At 39.9% G+C, this 15,107-nt stretch overlaps 1 protein-coding gene across 1 annotated transcript in view; it reads right to left on the reverse strand.

Moving 5' to 3' along the window:
* The window catches only part of MBP (myelin basic protein), a gene marked incomplete at its 5' end in the record, with an annotated part of 91,837 nt that overhangs the window by 20,336 nt on the left and 56,394 nt on the right, over nt 1–15,107 (reverse strand). The window lies entirely within an intron of this gene.

Genomic DNA, 15,107 nt, shown 5'->3' on the forward strand with positions numbered 1-15,107 from the left:
ACTTCAAAAAGCCAGATAACACTAAACTGCAATTTCTGCTTGGCCTTCTGTTACAGTTCTTCTCCATGTATGACCCTAGCACTTGGCGTACAATGTCCTAGCGCTGATGCTGAAGGCCTACAGCAAAACTGTCTGATCTGCATTTAGTGCTTGTGAAAACTGACAAAAACAATTATCAAAACTGATGAGGTTTTAGCCAAGAAAGGTGCCAAGACAGACCTCCGTGGCGAAATGTCTGCTGCCTTCTCCGCAGTTGTGTTCTGATGCAAGCAGTAAAATATCTGAAAAGAATCAGCTGCAGCACACTTAACCCTTAGCCTGCAGTAGCTACTTCTGTCAGTGACAAAAAGCTTTATGGAGGTTTTTTTATAGTCTGTATCATTATTCCTACTGATCCAAAGGAAACTGCATCCACTGAGGAATATGTCTTGCCTCCGAGGAACACCAAAAGATAATCAGTAGGTCACTGCTTGAGAAGCAACCTTCAGAGCAGACACCTCCCACACACTCACTCCGTGTCAGAAATGTTTTTTGGAGTTAAAGGGGCTCAAAGTTTCAGAAATAAGTTACAGTTAGTCATATGTTACCTTTAGGGTCTTATTACCTCATTAGGTCTAATTACCTCATTAAATCCCCATTTGATTTGGTCCTTGTTGCCATGGGAGGGATAGGATCTGCCAAATACTGTTACGTTTTCAAAGTACTCTGGGCTCAAGTACTTCGCTGATTCACCAGAGCAATTTTAGACTTGACACAGTCATTTCGTATGATTTCGCCCACCCACAGGGCACTAAAGAAACCTCTTCTCAGGCTGAGAATAATTCTGAAATAATTTTATGGATAATGACACGAGACAGTAATGACAGCTTCTGCAAATATAAACCAGTACTTAGGTTACAATTTGTTGTAATCTGTCTGCTACAGTTTTTCCATATAAAAAAGTGCAATTTTGCTGTACAACTTTTTTTTTTTTTTTCCTTCTGTGAAAACTACCTAGAAAATGTTGCAGAACTTCAAGAAAAATTTCTTTGGTTAAAACATCTGAAAGTATTTCTCAGGAATACAATTATTTAACCAATGCTAACTCTCACTGAAGACCTCATCAGTGGGGAAAAGGAAAGTATTTGCTGCCAACTTTGGGATCTTGGTTTTCCTGAAAAGATACTTTCAAACTTACTAGAAACTATTAAAGCCCCCAAATGATTTTCTTAATCGAACAAAAGAGAAAGTAACTAACATGGATATATGACACATTCTGAAACTGCAAAACATTTTAAATAGCAACCCTAAGCCTAGATTCTATACCATAATACAAATCCATTCAAGGACAGAAAAAGAAAAACAAACAAAAGAGCTATTGTATTTAATTAAATGCATTAACAAAACACCAGAGCATCTGCATGCTAATATTTTTTACAACAGTTGTTCTTTGTGTCACTGAATACGGGTATTGGTAAGCAACAAAGAAGAGTGTTTGTGCCACAGAAGTAGCTTCTCCCAAGGCATACGTAGTGAGCTATAAAGTATAAATCTTTCTGTATGCTTTATTTCAGTAATGAAAGCACAGATTTTATTTTTTCTCTAGATTTTCTGCATGCTTAAGTCTTCTCTAATACTTAAAAATATATAGCAGAGAGATACTGTTAATATTTGAGCTAACTAATCAAAGTCTTCAAGTACATTTGGAGAGACAGATTACTTTAATAATGTCTTAAGGATATCCAGAATTAATGGAGCATGTAACCATATGCTTATTCATTCATCTAGAAAAAAATATTTAGACTTCTATTAAAATCTATTATAAATGCTGTGCATATGATACTGATTTTTTTTTTTGTTTCTCCCTGCAAAATGAAGCTCTCTTGTTAAAACAGAGTACCCTTCCTATACCATATCACTTGTACAAGAGAAAGCTGCCCAGAGAGGAAGAGGTCTTCAGGCATTATTTTTTTTTAAACCCTTGTAAAATGCGTTAAAGAGTAAGTACAGCAGAAAGCATTGCCATAGGCATTACCAGAAGGCTATTAAAGTGTCGCCTATCTACCTTTAAGTGAATGGAGTCATTGAAAGCTGCACAAGTGAGAGCATGAGAAAAGCACATCCTCACTCTAGCCCAAAAGCAGCAGGCGGGAGCCAGATGCTGAGCAGGGATTTGGCACTCCAGGCACCATTGAGGACCACTCCCGAAGGCAACGCCACCTTTCCACTTCCCCTCGCTCTATGCGGCTCTTGAGCCTGCTGCTGGCACAATTCTCCCTGTGCATGTTGGTCAGAGTGAACAAAGCCATTTGTTCCCTGTATACACAGCGACTCCCAAAACAAGTGAATATAGATGGACCAAAAATTCTGAACAGTCTGTTAATGAAACAAATGAGAAATTCCAGAGGTGCTTTCAATGAACCAATATTAAATCACCCCCCCACTGCCTTTAATAGGAGTTGGGCCACATATAAGTATTTTCAAAACCGCTGTGCCTTAATGCTCAATTTGACATTAATAGTTTATCCCATTTCTTGAGAATCAAAATAATGCTTTTACATAAGCCTCTAATTAGCTGGGACCTCTCAGCCCTGTGGTTCAAACAATAGCTACTGTCAAGACCATGGAAACCTGTTTTATACAAAGTACAATCTCTAATGGAGAGCCCTTGGATACAAATATTCTTCTCATGGGTCACTTGGTAGAGCTGCTCTATGATAGCCCCTCCTTGTGTACATAGAAGTCTGTAGTCTTCTTCCATACAGAAGACAACCTAGAAAGAGGTTGTTAAGCTAAGAGGTTTAATGTGTTAAGTTAATAAAAAAAAGAAAAACTTGTAATCCTTTTTTTTTTTTTTTTAATCTCCTCCCACCCCTTTCCAGTCTTGCTTTCTTGCAGATACTTGTAATTCCTCTTACATTCTTATTATTGCTGCTCCCTCTCACAATGCTGTAAAATAAGTGAGGAAAATGAAGCTGATAAAAGCTGAAGCACATTCCCCTACTTCGGCTTCTCAAGAGAGGCTTAGTACAACAGTCACAGCATATTGCAAATATTGATTGTAATAATACATGACAGCAGCTTAAATATTTGTACGAAATTTTCAGAATTAAGTATTATTTACTCATTGCAAACAACAGACAGTACATTAATCAGATTTGTAACACCGAATATTTCGTCTATTTTATAGTAACTACAGATTGCTGTGACTGATTACTAATTTCCTTTTTCTTGGCCTTCTTTTCTCAGGGTATGAAGATGAAAATTATCTCACTTAACTTTAGGGACCTTTTGAATCAATTTTTCATTTTAGCTTAAGTCATGTATATTTATAAAGCAGTGCTCTTCAGTATATGAAATAACGTGTATTTGCCCTTTTTACATCTTTGGTCCTATTTCTTCTATAAAACAACAACTGGCTAGATAAATATAATGCAGTAAAGTTCTCAATTCTGAGTCAACTATATGTCAGTACGTTTATTGAAATGCTGATACTAAAATATTGAGTAAAACCTCTGGAATTTTGCACTGACTTACCTGTTTGTGGTCACTTGAATAACAAAAGGTTACACCTAAAAACCCCTCAGCTTTGTAACACCCAAGATTTCAAGATCTTCAGTAAGCTGTAGTAGTAAGACATATGTGCAATGTATTAGTAATGGTTTGCCTTGCATTATTTAAGAGGCTGAAAACCACTCTTCTGGAACACGTGGCTTTTAGTAACATTCATGGTAATACCAAGAAATTTGAAAGAATGAAAAGGACAGAAAAAGCACATCCATCATAACTACATAAAAGCTGCAGTTGAGGATGTCTGGGTTCCAACTCTGCATTAAGGTAACTGTTTCCCAACATTTGCCTTTCCTTTTTATACAGCTAAGTTCTCTAGAAAAAGGACCTTAAGGAATTGTTTTGCAGGAAGTATAGCGTAAGGCACCGCTGGGAGCCCTAATTCAGCTCTGGCTTTGGATACCGTCATGAATTCACACTTCCATTTTTCCTTGACTGTCACACACCTCGCTTCAAACTCTGATGTTCTTGAGTAGATGGGACAATGGAGCTTTGGATGCGTGTGTAAATGAGGAGTTTGAACATGCAGCAGTAATTACACACTGTGACCTACTACAAGAGCCAGGATCAAATAAAAATCAAGCCAATTTAACGCAATTTCCTTGGAAAAAGGATCAAACTATTTGGTGCTCAGCTGTATCAAGTATCAAAGGCAAGTGCAGCAAAAACTGCTCATTCTTCAGACCGGTGCAGGTCATCTGTCAGAAACAGCAAGGCCAGTCCTGGCTTCCAGTCAGAGCTCTAACACTGGAGATGGTGCCGAGGAGCGCTGCACGGCTTAGCATGCAGTTGGAGCACCTGTTGATCAGACTAAAAGGAGAAAAGTGGATGAGAAAATGGGTGCAAACCAGTAAACTGGTGCGGAGAAAGGTTCAGCGAACAAGGCTGCAGATCTCCTGGTTACTTGCTGAGTGGCTTTAGAACATACAGGAGTTATCCGATCAAAATGCTTGAGGCGGTTTTACTCTCTCCCTTGAGCACCAGTGAGAGGTACAATCCAGATCCCGGTTTGGGCCCTTACTGCAGCGCAGCTGACAGCAAAACAGAGTGTCTACAGCCATTAGGCTTCAGTACATAAGTATGTGGGGAGAGGGAGGAAAGAATTATGTCTGCATTTTTAAATCTGACCTGCAAAGCTTGATTTATCCTCATTATGCTAAGACACTGCAGACAAAAAATGGCTCTCAGCCTAACTTCACTAATATGGTTAGAAGGCAATATGCCATCAGACATTTCACTTGACAGATCTAATTACTGGGTTTGTCTGATGCTTGTCAAACTGTTGGAAATCAATTTTGAACAAATATTTCTGTTTGGAATAGATGGCATGCAGCATAATTGTGAAACAAACAGTTGGTCATAGCTCCTAACACAACTAGAACTGATCTGCTGGTGCATTTAGCCTTTACACAAACAGTTTTCCCACTTGCTAGCAGAATGAATGCAGAGAGAAATGCCAGTGTGTCTCATAATACAGATTCACGAGTTTAACACTCCTACTGCAGTTAGCTAAGAGACCACTTCCATTACAGCTCGCTCTCCTCCCTCCCTGCCAAAGCTTACGACTTTTAGGGAAAAAAATTCCACCCAAAGGCAGATTTTCTTTATAGCTTCAGAGTAACTGAAGGAAGAATATTTTTCTGCACAAGAAACTCAGCTTTTCCTATGGGCTAATCAAGCTGTAGACCAAACCTCCACAAAAATGAGAAGCCACCTGGCTAAGCGTAACATGCACTCCTTTGACCCTCCTCCCTCACTGCATACATTAGACATTATAGAGCATATAAGGCTCTCACCATACAAGAATGAAAGGTTGTGAGGGTGTTTCCATTCCATTGATGAGTTGAGTACACTTCTACACTGATCTGATGAAGCAGTGAATAAGGGGTCTGTCGTGGCACAATTTTCCTTACAATAAACCTTAGTACTAAAAATATAGTAAGAAGTAGAAAACCCCAGCTGGCCCAGTATAGACTCTCAAATACCTGTTACTACAGAGTTGTATTTACTTCTATTGAACTAAGTTGAATAAAAAACCAAGTTTAGTTCTGTACTACATCTTGGGTCAATAAAGATCACTGGCTAAGCCTGCTGAAAAGGATTGCACTGCTGTTGGTAAAGGCAGAACACATTTTCAGAGCTGACATGTAGGCTGCATTGCTGTAGCCAGATGAATGGAACTTCCACTTGAAATTTTACAAGAGCCACCTGACCAATGCTGCTTTCCCTGAATCTCTGATGCCTTGTGGAATACCAGTTCTGAGCCATTCCATGCAGGTATCATTATGTCCCCTGAGAGCTACTGCCAGACTGAAAACTAATATGGGATCTATTCATTCTAGACCTTCACTAATACCTAAGTCTTGGCACAGCTGCTTTCAGAGCCATTAAAGATCTCATCTCTCCGAGCCCTCCCTGGCCCGCTCCTGCTGAAGAACAGCCGCTGAGGAAGCAGAGCTTGGCCTTGCAGCAGAGCTCACATGAAAACACAAAAAAGTTTTGATGGAGAGAAGGGAAGTGCCAGTTCGCATCCTATTATGGAAATACCTGTCTTTGCAGATTTAGCAGGAGAAAGGAGGGACACTATGTCTATACTATTTATGCTCGTATTTTGAAGGAAATAAATACTACATTCACTCAGATAGAAAAGGAATATGTATTACTTAGCTTAAAACCATGCTGTAGGAAAAAAAATGGAAATTGCATAGGAAAATGACAATTCTTTCAGATACTAATTACTACAGTATGAAAAAATAAGTGCAATTCCTCTCACTTCATTTCTGATACTAACCTAAAATGTATTCCAGATCTGCTGAAAAAAACCTCAAACATTTGACACACTTTGGCATCAATTCACAAGTAGCTGTTTTACTAGGCAAGAGACCCAGTAAAATCTCTCTTGAAATGACGAGAAACCTTCTTTCCAAGGGGCCAGTCAATGAAAAACTTGCTGGCTGTCAAAGGTGTCTGTAACACTAGTGCTGTTCTTTTGACACTGGGATAAATAAACCTTCCAAGCTGACTTGACAGTTTATTCTCGGTTCCCTCAGCGTACCAGATAGTAGGTCTTGCCGTTATCCTAAGATGTACCATTTTCAGGACTTCCCTCAGCTACATGAAAGCTAATTCTCAGAGCTCAGGTAGTAGAGCTGGAAAAATCTGCCTGTGAAATAGTTTATCCCGAAGGCTGCCAATACAAGAGAGGTGATCTGCCTTAATTTGCATATGGATAATCAAAATCATCAACCCCCTGCCTGGGGGACAAGAAAGGACTTTTAGATTTTCAGGACTGGGCCTAGTGTATGCACTGTTTGTACAAACAGTACCCATTTGCACGGGTCCCACAGAATCTGGTTAAAATAAATACACTTCTCTCAAAATGGCAGCAACTGTTTCAAGGTCATATTTATACTGAGGCAAACTATAAAATTATAAGCAACATGACCAGTAAATTATGTCCTTTAACAGCAAATATCATCTGCTTTCCTAAGTTTGCCTCTTTCATTTCAGGGTCCCAATGCTTAAAAGCTAGATGATCAACACAACATAGAAGTCAATACTCACTTATTTCATCTATAAAAGTAGTGCTGGATTATTGAGTGACAAACAATAAGAAGTATTAATTTTGCAAGTTCATTAGGGTAATCAACAGCTTGATTTTTTTTCCTTTCCCCTAAATTATGCTAGACTACATTGTCCCAGACAAAGCATTTAATACGTAACTGTGAACCATCACTTGTTACGAGAGTACTGGTTTCATGATAAATGCATCCATTAAGCATCGCTTCACAGTAAAGCTAACAAAGGTGTACTTGTCACTTAACAGCCTTTGGAAGAGGGATCCCGGTAACAGGTGGGATCCCTGTTACAGGTGGTACTGGTGCTGTGGGGAATTGTTGCTGTGGTATCTCTTTTGGCAGGGTAACTATACTGACTTTTTCAACTTAGCTGGTAAAACCATGACACGACCAATCAATGACCAGGTGAAAACACGCAGGAATGTGACATCTAGCTGGAATGGTGACAGTCACCTAAGTCATATCTCGTGAATTAGCAAACAGCATATAATTTTTAGTTTTGCTGACAATTTTATGAGTTGAGAGGCTTGGTTCTATGAAACAAATATAAAATAAAAATAAAAACATGCTGTATATTCATTACAGCTTGTGTTAATCATTATTGTTCCACTGAAGGCAACTAAGTTTTACAGTATCACTGTGTAAAAAGTACTAATACTATCTGAGTCAGAGATTTTTGCTATAACATCACCAGGGGTCCTCTTGCTGGAAAACTCTTCTGTATTGTCAGGCCTTTCACCAAGGCACATGCAACTCCCAGCATCTGCATGTCAGATATGTGAAAACACTTGCAGTCTGTGTATTAATAACCCAGTGTTGTAGTCCGTGCCCAAAGTCTGGATATTAACAGGAAGCACGTGAGGCTACTGTGGGCTGAAATGCATTAATGTCCCGTTACCCACTGTGAGGGGCTGCTCTCTGGGAGCCAGGTATTAGACTTGATGGGGGAAAACCAACATCATACCATCCCCAGACTTGGACACCCTGCATTATTTATGTATTTAAGTATCCTCTTTCCTATCTTCTTCTTACTGTGCCCTTCACACAGATGCTCAATTGAAGTAGCAAAATGAGTAGTGGCAGAGGCTGAAATAGCCATGTTCATTATGGCCATGTCAAAGGAAAGAGATCAAAGCAAGCGTTTCAAACCACAGGAACTGTAGCAGTAATTGCGTACCAACTCTAAGCATTCTCCTGCTACAGATGATGCTGAAGCTTAAAACCAGAGGTACAACAGACCTTTTTTTCTCAAATCTACTCTGAAAGTCACACCAGATTCAACGTGCAAGAAATTATCTGGGGGGCTTAAGTAACACATTGTCTGTGCTGCACTAAGCTTAATTTCCTCCTCTTCCCCTGTTCTAATGGCATTTTATAGTACAGGCTATATATGTATTTCTGCAATTCAGTGATGCGTCTTCATAAGAAATTACCAGTTACTCCTAACTTTTGAGGTCTTGCAGAAAAGTTTTCTACTGAGCCATCTGCTGCCTTTACCCAACTGCATTGACCAGCTACATGTAAAGAAAGCCACCTATTTGGGAATACATGGCACAAACCATAGCAAAAAAGAAAATGGCTCTGGACTTTGTTAGTTGCCTCATGGGTGTGTGAAGGTGTTGTATGCTTGTGAGCACACGTAAGTAAAGAAATATGCAAGTAAAAAGAGGCATTCAAAAAAAGTTAAAAACATCCCCAGTGGAAAAACAATTTTTGATATCAAGATTGTAATGAAAACCAATCCACCTGATTGCACGAACTGCCTTGCACTCTGCATGTTTTCATACAGTTGGTCACTTGGGATATCCGTGCCACTGATTTACAATGAAGAGCTGAAACGAAGCCCACATGGTGGCCTACCATTGCAGAGGAATGCAGCAGTGTAGGCCTGGCTCACAGCCTCTCTTTCTTGTTTTCCAGAACTTACAGCATTGCCTCCATTTGCTGAGGGTTACAAAGGAGAGTACAGAAAACAAAAAAGCCTGTGGTTGAAACCAGTGGGACTTGCTATGGCAGAAATTTGGAATCTATGAGAAGCATGTGGCAATTCTCCACACAGCCCGCAGAGAGTTTTTTTGGAAACCTAACCAAAGAATTTTATCCACCCACCAGTTTCAAAGAGAAATGTTCCTTTGTGTTACTAGACCATATAGGTTTGTTTTAATCTTGAGTATCTCACAAAGGATCCTCCCACAGCAAAGTGCGCTGGGGCATCATTTGTAATGAACAATTTCATGTACTTAAAGAGGAAAAATTAAATCACCTGTTTGATCCATCAGCATTTGTCTTTCTAAAAAATTGTGCAACTGACTAGTATTAAACCAAGATTGCTTGATTATTCATCTTTTCTGCTACCATCACTTTCAGCCCAAATAATTGTTAGGTTCCAAAACCTGTACGTATCCCACCCTTCCCAAAGTAATAGTACAACAAAATGACTAGTGCTTACATCAGATTTCACAACAACTTCCACTATCTTTTTTATTTTCCACATCAGTTATGTTTTTCTGAAAAATAACCTATTCCTGTCAATGCAACTGAATATGCAATATTACAGTTAGATTTCTTTTATAACACTACAGAGAAACAGGGCTTTAAAATCAGCAGACTAAGAAATGTTGGTGAAACGAGTGAGATGAGGACAGTGACTGAACCAGCTGGTTCAAAGGAAGCTGCTCAGAGCATAAGCAGCACAAAAAACCCCAGCTGTAGAGTATTTTCTGTTAAAACCCATCATGTAACCTCTCCAAAAGAGGGCTTGATAACATTGGTGTTTTTTCTTGACCAGGGGCTAAGCATCTGAGTGGTAGATTATTATTTAGAAAGTATAAACTGCAGAGTAAAATACAGTTGTAATAAGTTAACCAAATATGCTAACTTCTAAGAAACACACTTTGACTGCAACCACAGGGAAACTAGTTACAGCACGAGGCTACAAACCCCTATTTATATGAATTGCATTTTAGTCCTACAGAATAATACTGTTCATGTGTATTAAGTTTTCCCAGGACCGACTACCTAAACCTAACCCCAACAAAACACTTTGCAGTAGTGAATATAGCCTTAAGTATTGTGTATGAGTTCTTCTTATGTTAAAAAAAAAAAAAAGAGAGTATGAATGCTTGTAACTTACCAAAAAATAATACACTGATTTGCTGTTTTGGGGACATAACTTCCAAGTTTGATTTCCCAGATAGCTTTGTATACAGCCGGTGCAAGGAAAAAGCAAATTACAGGAATGCGGCAGTCCTAGAGAGACCAGTGCACAACGCAAGCTGGGTATTTGGTAGCTGTGAGTTACCTGCAGGATGCTATAATAAATATGCTTGAAATTTTCATTCATGCTTCAGGTGTACATTGCTGTATTTCTGGATTTCTCTATTTTTCCCTGTTAGTGTGTTCTGAACTGCAGCTATAAATAGCCCACTTGATCTCAGGAAGTCACCATCATTATAGAATTCGCACTGAGGGGAGTTACTTTAGTAGTTTTTAGAAGAAATTTTTACAGAAAATTCCAAGATACACTAGAGTCCTATAAATGAAACATTCAGAGTACAAGTACACATTTGCTAATGTTTCTAAAACTATCTGAAATACCCAGGCACAAATAAGCCTGTAGACCATTTCCCATTGTGTTGTACTCTTGCACATGTAAAACAACATTGAAGATCTGGCTCTACAGAAGTTGACAAATAAATACTCAAAAAAAGCCAAAAAGAGGCTATAGGGATGTTCAAGGCTGCCTAAACTGCAGTCCTCTACAGTCGGAAGAAGTCCACAACTGTTAGACACTATATCGGTCTGACATTATCTTCACTTTAGAATTAATTTTCACCTTACATCTGTGGTGAAAGGTCAGAGGAGCAAAAGAGAGCAGGAGTTTCTTCCAATTGCACAGAGTTTGCTCATAGAGCTTGTCACATCTCAGAAACTGATGGATTACTCTAAAAAGATACAAGCACCTCTGTGCCCTGTGGAAGGCAGAAGCCCAGGTGGTGACCCACACCTCCCACCCACTCTGCCCACAATGCCGGCAGTGAGAGCAGCTCCCTGCCCCATGAGGATGCAGAGGCCCATGTTGTGACCCGCACATCCAGCTGTCTTCAGGAGGCAGAAGGTGTGAGTACCTCCGGGTCCTGGGGCAATGCAACGACCATGTTGTGACTCACGCCTCCAGCTCAACCCAAGACATTAGCAGTGGAAGAGGCTCACACCTCTGTGGGGACAAGAGCCACAGATGGATGAGTGCAGACAAGCTGCATCCATGAGGTGGAAGACATGAGCACCTGCGTGCCCTTTGGGGAAGCAGAGGACCAGGCGATGAGCTTCACCTCCAGTTCAAGATGCTGGCAATGAGAGAGATCCCTGTCTGATATGGACACTGTGTGTAGCAATCATCTGCAGGTCCATCTCTGCCTTTGGTATGGCAGTGAAAAAGTAATTCTGCCTAAAAGATCAGCAGCTAACTGCTAACTTTAAAACCACAGTAAATGCTTCGCAGATGTGTCACTTCAGGGATGTTCAGCATTTCATATTTTAGTTTTTGTCTGCCTGACAACACTTGCTCGAAACAGATTTTTAAATGTATTCATATAATAACATGGGATTCTAGAGGGTGACAGTCAAAACGATCACTTTGAACTCTGAAGATAAATCCAAAAGCCAGGTTACTCAGAGAACATGCCATATCCAAAGTCATGTACAGAAACCACCCACACCTGAGCACATTTATGACAAGGATGCTGCTGGGGCACAGACTCCCGAGGCTGTGTTTGGCCGGTCTTGTGGTTTGAAGTCTCTCTGCAGGCCCTGGCAGAAGGAACATAGCACCCAGGGACGATACATCCTGCTGGCTACTGTGAAGGGAGGGAACAGGATTTTTGCCACCACGCTCTGTCTTGATTGTCAAAACAGCTTTGTCTGGAAGCTGCATGATGGAGTACGTCAGCACAGACCTAGGAGCAGAGCCATGTAATTGCTGTGGCAGAACGAGCTGAGGATATAAAAATATTGTAATATACGCAATAAACAGTGGGTGTTTGTTAAACTATTAGCAAAAATAATTTCAAGGCCTTTGTCTTTTTATAATCTATACAATTAAAAATCCAAGGGTTTTAGAGGTAGTTTGGATCATACAGCAATGATGAACTATTCAGAGCCTTCTCAGTGAAGTGATGTCCTTAGTGAAGAAATCTGATATCCAAAGAAATGTTTTTCAGAAGGAAACTCTAATATATGCCTGAACAATTGATAAGAGATTTGATTAAAATGTCTGCCTGCCTGGCAAAAAAAGACACATTAGAAGGAAACCTTATCTCCAGAACTTATCATAGGGTTTACAGGAGGCAGTATCTTCTTCATAATAGCCTCGAGTGCAGGCCTAAAACCAGAATAAAGAATACTTGAAACCAAGCAGGAAGTTCCAGCATATACAATGACGAATACAAAGGACTAAAGCAGCCTGCACTGGCTGAATTGGCACAAGGTCTTACAGCAGAGATTATTCCACAGAAAGAATATAAAATATTGGCAGAGAGCTGAGAATTAGACATTCAGAAGAATGACACCAGAAAGAGAGAGACGAGTGTTTCTTTTGATGATGAAGAGGTCAACAAGAAACGTGAACTCAGACATTCCGAGCCAGCTACAAATCACCTTGTGTGTCTATCCTGCAAGCAATGGCCAGCATTTAGCAGGGAATAAAGAAACATGTTACAAGAAATCTCACGGAAATACCGTGCACTCCACGGTGAACCACAGAACCACCCACTTCCACAGGCTCCACCTCTACAGACATCGTGATCCCTCACCATACTGTTGCAGGCTTTAGCAGGCTTCTTCTGGACCAATTTCCAGATTATCTCCACACCGCAGTTCGCCTCTGAAATCTCTCCTGGTTGTAAAGCCCACCTGCCCAATACCAGTCAGAGCTGTCAGAAGATAGTACAAGCAGACAACACATACTTACTTCTAAATCAATTAGACGAGTCACAAGATTAAAGCACTACCTCTCCTAACTTCCGCTGTCAAATGCTTAAAACCCATGTACATCTTATGATACTGGAAGCTAACACAAAAAGTCTAAATTCAAAGGGTTCCCACTTGGAAAATAAATACTGCATGGGCTTTTGCCCTTTCTCAAATCCTTCTGCTGCTCTGGATTACTGACATTTGTCTATGTTAACTAAGAGCTTTCAAAGTCATTTCACAGTACATTTCGCAAACGTCTTTCCAGCGGTACCCCGTCAACCCTCGACAGCTCTGCTAACAGAGCACTGTTGGATCAGCGTGTGCCCACAGTTCTCTTATCCAGCCTTAAGTGTTGCGCGGTTGGTGCCACAGATTGATCCAGTTTTGGAAGTTTGTCCTTTCTGCACTGAAAGAAGAAATACTTCCTTTCTCATCCTTCCCAGAGGAATTTAAACGGCTGTGCTAACACAAAGATCATACAGTGATGCCTCCTCCACGTCCCAATTACAAATAGGTTTCTCCCCATTTCATGTTAAAAGCTCATCTATATAGGTAGTGCATGAAAGGAATACAAAACACTTCTATATTGGCTGGAGGAGGGGTCGAAATTACAAGATTTCCAAAGTAGCCTGGGCCATTGGTACCATCTGCACAGCGTGAAATCTCACTTTTCTAAAAGATGTATTTACACGGTGTTTGCTAGACTGAGAGCAAATGTGCTCTGCCCATGCATCAATTCAAAGTCATCTTGTTTGCCATGCACTTGAGGCCCACTGAAAGCTGAACAGCTTCTCTAAGGCACAAGGTATAAGCAGTTCAATGGGAAGAGATCCTGACAACTAGCTGAAGCTTAGCACAGTGCTAACGTGGCTTCCCTTTGGCAGTAAAATACAAAGTAGTCAAGCTCCAAGTCTCACAGCATGCCTAAACTGGACAAAAGTGTGGTGCATTGCACGTTCTTTCCATGGATCTTCCAAGTACACAGCATGGGCAATCACTAACTCCTCAATATTCTTTCTGCTGGAAGATCAAAGGAAAAACAGATGAACTTAGCACAGAGGTGGTCATCTTTCACTACTTATAAATCCTTAAGTGCAGCTCAGCTACTGTTCTTTCCTAGAATTGTTTGTAAATCTAGTGCATGACTGGATTTTACATTGTAAAGTCTATCAATAAGGACAGCATACTTTTATAATATACTATTTATATGCAGATTTTATGTACTTTTTGCATACTAATTGAAAGCAGAAAAATTAAAATTCCCTACCCCCTCACCTTCCCATGTTCATTTCTGTTTATTTCAAGGTCTGGATGGTAAATCCTTTTTAAAAAAGTCTTCTGTTCTCAACTCTGCTTGCAGAAATGGTATCCAGTTTTCACCTTACCATAGTACTTTATCCTGCTATCAGACTTCCTTCCATACATCGGAGACAAGTTTCAATCTCTTCTCCCTCACGCCAATATACTCCAGACCATCATGGTTGAACATAAAAGCCACAGGCTATCATAGACCGATCTTTCTACTAAGCGTTCAACGGTCTTCAAACTAGCAGTTGATTTAATTTATCTCACTTTTTTTGCCTTATCTGATTAGTGTATTGCCTAAATCATGTAAAATAAAATCTTCAAAATAGTCTATGTTTCCTTTTGCCGAGTTCCCAGGTACAAGCACACGAGGAAAATTTCCTTTAACAAATTCAATTGAATTGATACGATTTCTTCATGAAAACTGACAATTGCTGTCAATCCGTACATTTTTTTTTAAGATAAAAACTAGTTAGAAAACTCACATGAATCCTTTGCTCCCTCTCTGCAAAATTAAACCTCTCCAACCTCCAACAAGTGCTAGAAGTTTCAATTGCCAATTTTTCAGGTTGTTTCACCTTTGAAAGGAACATTTCTTAGAGTCTTAGTCCCATCTTTCCCCACCCTAGAATGCACATTATAGCAATGAATGTAGAGAGACCAGTTTATATATACACATTACAACAGATTGAGGCATGCTTAGCA

This window comes from Gavia stellata, chromosome 3 (assembly GCF_030936135.1).
Source record: "Gavia stellata isolate bGavSte3 chromosome 3, bGavSte3.hap2, whole genome shotgun sequence".
Classification (NCBI taxonomy): domain Eukaryota; kingdom Metazoa; phylum Chordata; class Aves; order Gaviiformes; family Gaviidae; genus Gavia; species Gavia stellata.